The following is a 6,993-nucleotide window of genomic DNA, read 5'->3' on the forward strand; positions in this document are numbered from 1 at the left end:
CTGTTGAGCTTTTGGAGTCTCCCCACTGTATCCAATAAGGGCTCTTGTTGGACAGTGGAGGAAACCCAACCAATAGCACACCAGGGCTTATATCAGTCTCAGTGGGCAGAACCTGCCGCAATGCACCCTGGGATGGGATATAAGTCTGAGGGGAGGGCATGACAGAGTGTCTTTGGCAGGAAACAGAGTCCCAGGAGGAGGATGACGGCTGTCTCTCTCTTCCTGTCAGCGCTAGTGAAGGTGTCCTGGGCAGTCGGCCTAGAGGATGAAGGTTAAGCTGAGCTGCTGGGAGAGGGATCCAGTATGCTGTGGACAGAGCGGAGCTGCTGGGCAGAAGTTTCAAAGAAAAACAGTGTTGTGAGTACTCAAAACCGCCCAGGGGTCTGCTTAGGAGAGGGGACCACTCCAGAATGTCAGAGGGATCCAGGAGTTCAAAAACAAAAAAATCTAAGAAGTTGCAAAGTATGGCTCAACACTGGTTTGTGAAAGAATAGCAAAAAATACTTTATTGAGGAAATATCATACCATAAAAAAAAAAAACAAAATAGGTGCCTGGTAATGACAAGAGGACCTGTGAAATCTCTCCCAGATATACAAATGTCCACCCACAATAAAACACACCAAGAGCTCAAAATCACTCCACCCCACACCCAGGAACACACCACCCCATACACTAGGCCAGCTGCATTGTTTCTGCACCATATAAGTGATCAAAGTGGAAAAAAGTTCATTTCCTTGTAGATGAGTATGTAAGCTGAACAAGACCTCAACTTGGTTACTGGCTGGCCATAAAGAGCAGATCCCTCAACCAAAGTTCGGGCTGTAGGGGTTTCCCAGCCCTTTGATGTGAGGTTGTGTGGAACACGGCAAAAGAAAGGATATGAAGTGGCTTCCTAAAAAGAGTCCATGTAAGTTTCCTGGCCCCTGGTGGAGAACAATAGCGATATCGTGACCAAGCTGGTCTAAACAGATAGAGGCCTCCCAGGAATCTTGCGGTAGGATGTATGCAGGGCCGTCTTTAATATTGATTGGACCCTGGGCAAACATTTTCTTGGGCCCCCCATGCAATTTCGCTCTCCACCTTCTCTGAGACATACAATAAACAGCAGCTAGACTCAAAATCCGTTTACTTAATCAGATCAGGCAGCAATTGCAATTGGTTGCCAGAGGTTACAGTGTATTATTACTGCTCACTGACTGACTGCTAGAGGTTACAGCACACACTATGGCTCACTGTTTATTTGCTCGAGGTTACAGCACATGACTACTGCTTGTTGATTGGTTTCTAGAGATTACTGTACAATAACACTGCTCACTGATTGGTTGCTAGAGGTTACTGAACATCCTTACCGATCAATAATTGGTTGCAAGAGGTTAGTGCACATCATTACTGCCCACTGATTGGTTTCTTGGTGCACACCATGGACTGGGGAGGTGAGGGGACCCATCAATAGATAGAAAACTCCTAGGGATACTAGAACTCCTGGGATCAGTGGCATTGCTGGGGAAAGGGCAATTCTGCACTTACCACCACTGTAAAGGTAATGTACACTGATCACCAATGTAATGAAGAAGTTACACTGACAACCAAAGTAAGGGGGGCATTTACACTGACCACTAGTGTGAATGAAAGGATTTTTCACCAAGCCTAATGTAATGAGAAGATTTACACTGACCACCAATGTAACTGAGACATTTAGACTGCATTCACATTTCTTGTGTCAGTAAAACATGCACAATTGTTTTCCTGACACCACAGAAATGTGCTGCCCTTCACATGGTACACAGCAGTGGCATTAATTGTTAATGACACCTTCACTCATCTGCTGAGATGTGTGTATTCACATCCACCAAAATTCAGGGTGCTGTGCCACCATGGTGTTTTGAAAAAAAGTTCCCCTCCAATTTACTTACCTTTGCAGAACAGGCTGATGGTAGGCGGCTTAATGACCTCAGTTGTAGACAGGACTTTCAAGCCTTTACCTCCCCAGTGGGCAGCATTCAACAGAAGTGAAGATGGATATGACCTCAGGGTGTCATGATATACATATGAATGCTGCCTCTATTTACATATCAATGCAGCTGGTCCGCGGGTATTTACATATTAATGCCACACAATTTACATATCATTGCAGGTTATTTACAGGTAAACACAGGGTCTGCAGGGGAGTCATCTGCACATGGCAATAGGGCAGAGCTGGGCAGCTATGGGACTAAAACTTTAAGGGAATTTAAACAGGGATAGTTGGCAAGTATGAGGCAGCTGCTTTGGGCCCCACAACAATGATTGGGCCCAGGGCAGCTGCCCCTTTTGCCCTGCCTTAAAGACGGCCCTGGATGTATGTATAATATGGGGTGAAGGATAGCACCTCCAGATAATTCAGTTAGAGCCTTATCATATCCAAGTATCTGGTCTGGGCTGTGAGCTCCACAGTGTTTGCTCAATTTTGGAACTAAGTAAGTTCATTCACAAAATGAGAGCTCAGAAACAATAGAGTAGCTCACCCGGCTCAAGCACCTCCAATCAGTCCTCCATCTCTACACATATCGAGAAAGGGTTGGCAAATAGTCTCCAGCATAAAGGGCTGCACCGGCAATGAAGGAAGTGACAGCATACACTGTGAATAGGTCATTGGTCAGTTCATTCAAGACAGTCCAAAAGAGCTCCTGGCTCATAATATATAGTCTGGCGTGTCTATCATAACATCACAGCAATAAGTTGAAAGATGTCTCTTACCGGGCCCTGGCAGGGAAGACAGCGAATTCCACTTTCATTCGTTTTTCCGGTGTTGTCTGTTACTCGCAGAGTCTGGAGACTCGCTAGGTTGTGAGTCGGATGAACTGCCCTTTCCTCCTAAGGCTTTCGGTCAGTGAAGTATGTTCCTCGGTAGTCAGCCTGCTTCGTTGGAGGGTCTGTTCGCCCGGGTGCGGGGTGGAGTGGGGAGCTCAACGCGTGACGTCAAAACATTTTACGTGCCCCAGCACGCTTCTTCAGGACCACTCCAGAAGGTCAGAGGGATCCAGGACCCAGCTAACCAGTAGAGAAGGCTTAGAAAGGGGGTGCCAGAGTCTAAGCCCTGAAGATAAGTGAGTGAAAAAGAGCGCCGGTGTGGGCCCTGAAGTGATCAGCAGTGCAGCAGTCATACAAGTAGCTACCTCAGCAAGGAGTGCTTAAGGGAGCTTAAAAAGGACTTATTTATACAAGAGAGGAGTCAAAAGTCAGTTTGGAGTTAACGGGCAGCAAGCCAGCATTAACCAGCATCATCTGGCGTTGACTGGCATCTAGCCAGCGTCAAGTCAGCGCCAATCAGCATTTTTCAGTTGTCCCTTGCATTGTTGAGCCAAAGGAGTATCCCACTCATCCCTTCTCCTCTCCAAGTTCTCAATAAATACAAAAAACCCAAAGATACTGGACTGGTCATTGTCTCAGTGCTCACACTTGGAGAACATGCTTAAATGTGCTGTTGTTGCTAGCGGTAACCCAGGCGGACCCATATCCAGCAAAATGGCTGGGAATCTTGCTACAGAGGAATAGAATAAAAGTTCCAGGGCCGGACTGACCATAGGGCACAGCGGGCATATGCCCGGTGGGCCGCCGAGGCCTCCACTCCGAGTCTGGGCGCATGATGATGTGGAGTGTCCGCCTGTCCGGCCGACGGCCGTTGCTGGCCTCTCCGCGGCCGATTCCGCGGAGTCTGAGGGCCGCCGCATTATCGCAATCTGGCCGCCCGCCCCGCCGCTGTCCCCGACTGCCCGGGCCCCGGATTACCGCAAATTGAATCTATCATCTGGCCCGGCCGTGGCCGGCCGCCGCTGTCCCTGACTCCCCACTCCTAACTTGGCTCAGCTGGCAGCCGGCTCCGCAGCGGCATCCAGCGTAGCTCAGGAGGAGGGGGTGGAGTCGGTCGGTGGACCGTGTGACTGTGCTGTGCTGTGTGAAGAGTCCCCGGCGTCAGGTGACTAAGGCCGGGGGTGGAGCTAGAGGCCGGCGGGGAACCCATGCTGCCTTGTTGTCGGGAAGAATCAGGAACAGTCGCCGGCGCTGCACCGCAGACAGACACTGACAGTCTGTCTCTGAGTGAGTGAGTGAGTGGAGTGGACTTCACTAGTCTGTCACTAGTGCCTGCCTGCCCAGTGCCCTGGAGCTGGAGTCACTGACTGCCTGAGACTGGAGTGGAGTCGACTGTGACCTGCTGTGAGACACCAAAAACCACCACACCCACGACCAGGACAGGAGCAACAGCAACAACAGGTAAGGAAAGGTCAGCACAGCAACACACAAACACACCACAGACCACCACTGTCACCATTGGGATTTGTGGTTCTAGGTGGTCTCTGGCAGAGCATTGTTCACTTCTGGCTTAGCAGCACACAGGCATGCCGCAGGCGTAAAAAACAGAAAACAGCTACACACTGTCACTGCTAGAAAACATGTGCCATGCCAGTTTGCTTGTTGCATGTGATGTGACAGCCAGGTGCACATTTTCAAGTAGAAAATGTGCACCTGGCTGTCACACCACATGTAACAAGCAAACTGGCATGGCACATGTTTTCTAGCAGTGACAGTGTGTAGCTGACTGTTATCTGTTTTTTTACGCCTGCGGCCTGCCTGCGTGCTGCTAAGCCAGAAGTGAACAATGCTCTGCCGGAGACCAGAACTGTTCTGGCCTCCGGCAGAGCATTGTTCACTTCTGGCCAGTGGCGGCCGGCCGATAGGGGGCGCAGGGGCACCGCCCCCCCCCTAAAAGAAGAAAGGAAAAAAAAAAGATTTAAAAAAAAGTCAATTTTTAGCCCACTAGGGGGGCCGGACCTAGTGCTGGGTATGGGGGGGTGGGGTTTTGCCTCCCACGTGAGGCAGACAGAGGCACCGATTGGCGGCCTTCTGGGGGTCATCGGGGCACAGAGCAATGCGCCCGACACTCCCCACTTTCCTGGACTCCTGGCTGTGATTGGTCCAGACTCCAGCCTGGACCAATCACAGGAGGACATCCCGGGACGGTCCTGGTAACGTCATGCGTGGGGGCGGTGCACCGCCCCGGCGTCACGTTCTTCCCACCCGCAGACGGAGTGAGAGCCTGAGGAGAGCAACCGCATGTGTCCGACCGTACGTACTGTCATTCGGGCTCGCTCGGGCATCGGCATTCGCAGCTTGCTTAGCTGCGTGGCGTGAGACTGGCGCTGACCTGGAGGAGTGGAGTGACCGCAGTGCAGTGTCGGCCTGGTCCGGATGTCGGCCTGGAGTGACCGCCCGCGCCCGGAGTGTGTCGGCCTGGAGTGACCGTCGCCGACTGGACTGGAGCGCCTCTTCCTGCTAACAAACAGGTAAGCAAAGCAGGATCCTGCCCTGTGCTGGAGAGTGCTTCGGGAGATGCATGCATGGCTGCACTGTGCTTTGATAGGGAGAGCTAAGTTGGGCCTTGCAAGGCCCAACTTAGCTCTCCCTATCACAGCACACAGTGCAGCCATGCATGCACCTCCCGCAGCACTCTACCATTCATCCAGCACCATCCTCCATCCATTGCTGGTCACTGCATTGGAGGCATGCACGCTGATCTCTGCATTGGGGACATGTATCACTGCATTGGAGGCATGCACGCTGATCTCTGCATTGGAGGCATGCACGCTGATCTCTGCATTGGGGACATGTATCACTGCATTGGAGGCACGCACGCTGATCTCTGCATTGGAGGCACGCACGCTGATCTCTGCATTGGGGACATGTATCACTGCATTAGAGGCACGCGCGCTGATCTCTGCATTGGAGGCATGCACGCTGATCTCTGCATTGGGGACAGGTATCACTGCTTTGGAGGCACGCACACTGATCTCTGCATTGGGGACATGTATCACTGCATTCGAGGCACGCACGCTGATCTCTGCATTGGGGACATGTATCACTGCATTGGGGGCCTGTACGCTGATCTCTGCATTGGGGGAATGAACTGGTCTCCCTATCACAGCACACAGTGCAGCCATGCATGCACCTCCCACAGCACCATCCATCCAGCACCATCCTCCATCCATTGCTGGTCACTGCATTGGAGGCATGCACGCTGATCTCTGCATTGGGGACATGTATCACTGCATTGGAGGCACGCACGCTGATCTCTGCATTGGGGACATGTATCACTGCATTGGGGACATGTATCACTGCATTGGAGGCATGCACGCTGATCTCTGCATTGGAGGCATGCATGCTGATCTCTGCATTGGGGACATGTATCACAGCATTGGAGGCACGCACGCTGATCTCTGCATTGGGGACATGTATCACTGCATTGGGGACATGTATCACTGCATTGGAGGCACACACGCTGATCTCTGCATTGGGGACATGTATCACTGCATTGGAGGCACACACGCTGATCTCTGCATTGGGGACATGTATCACTGCATTGGAGGCACACACGCTGATCTCTGCATTGGGGACATGTATCACTGCATTGGAGGCACGCACGCTGATCTCTGCATTGGGGACATGTATCACAGCATTGGAGGCACGCACGCTGATCTCCGCATTGGAGGCACGCACGCTGATCTCTTCATTGGGGACATGTATCACTGCATTGGGGACATGTATCACTGCATTGGAGGCACACACGCTGATCTCTGCATTGGGGACATGTATCACTGCATTGGAGGCACGCACGCTGATCTCTGCATTGGGGACATGTATCACAGCATTGGAGGCACGCACGCTGATCTCTGCATTGGAGGCACGCACGCTGATCTCTGCATTGGGGACATGTATCACTGCATTGGAGGCACGCACGCTGATCTCTGCATTGGGGACATGTATCACTGCATTGGAGGCACGCACGCTGATCTCTGCATTGGGGACATGTATCGCTGCATTGGGGGCATGTACGCTGATCTCTGCATTGGGGGCACTGAACTGGTCACAACATTGGGGGCACGCTGATCTCTGCATTGGGGGCATCATGTATGCTGGTCACTACATTGGGGGCACGCACGCTGATCTCTGCATTAGGG

The sequence above is a fragment of the Pelophylax lessonae genome (genome assembly GCF_965119305.1).
Source record: "Pelophylax lessonae genome assembly, chromosome: 8".
NCBI classification, from domain to species: domain Eukaryota; kingdom Metazoa; phylum Chordata; class Amphibia; order Anura; family Ranidae; genus Pelophylax; species Pelophylax lessonae.